The sequence below is a fragment of the Habropoda laboriosa genome, unplaced genomic scaffold (assembly GCF_001263275.1).
Source record: "Habropoda laboriosa isolate 0110345459 unplaced genomic scaffold, ASM126327v1 scaffold22, whole genome shotgun sequence".
Taxonomy (NCBI): domain Eukaryota; kingdom Metazoa; phylum Arthropoda; class Insecta; order Hymenoptera; family Apidae; genus Habropoda; species Habropoda laboriosa.
Window position 1 is genome coordinate 642,814 of NW_017100261.1, and position 293 is coordinate 643,106.

The 293-nt window shown below is 47.8% G+C and overlaps 1 protein-coding gene across 1 annotated transcript in view; it reads right to left on the minus strand.

Annotated features, from left to right (window-relative positions):
* LOC108572745 (LIM domain only protein 3-like) overlaps positions 1–293 on the minus strand; it is a 43,034-nt gene that overhangs the window by 40,606 nt on the left and 2,135 nt on the right. The window lies entirely within an intron of this gene.

The following is a 293-nucleotide window of genomic DNA, read 5'->3' on the forward strand; positions in this document are numbered from 1 at the left end:
CTCGATTCGTGCGCCGATTATCTCCATCCGGCGGATTCACCGAGGTGTTCCGACTTAAACACAAACTCGAACGAGCTTCGAGCTTAACTTCGTTGTTGTGAATAAGTGAGCGAAGTGTTGCGAAGTGCTGCAGAAGTTTAGCAGAGCCCCCAGGCACACGGCCCGGTTCGAATTAAATTGTTATACGGATGAGCTGCCACGACGAATACTTCTCGGAAACTAGCGACTTTCCCGCCACCCTCGGGTGTGAATGTTTAATCACTGCCTCTCGTTATATTTAAAAAAATAATATC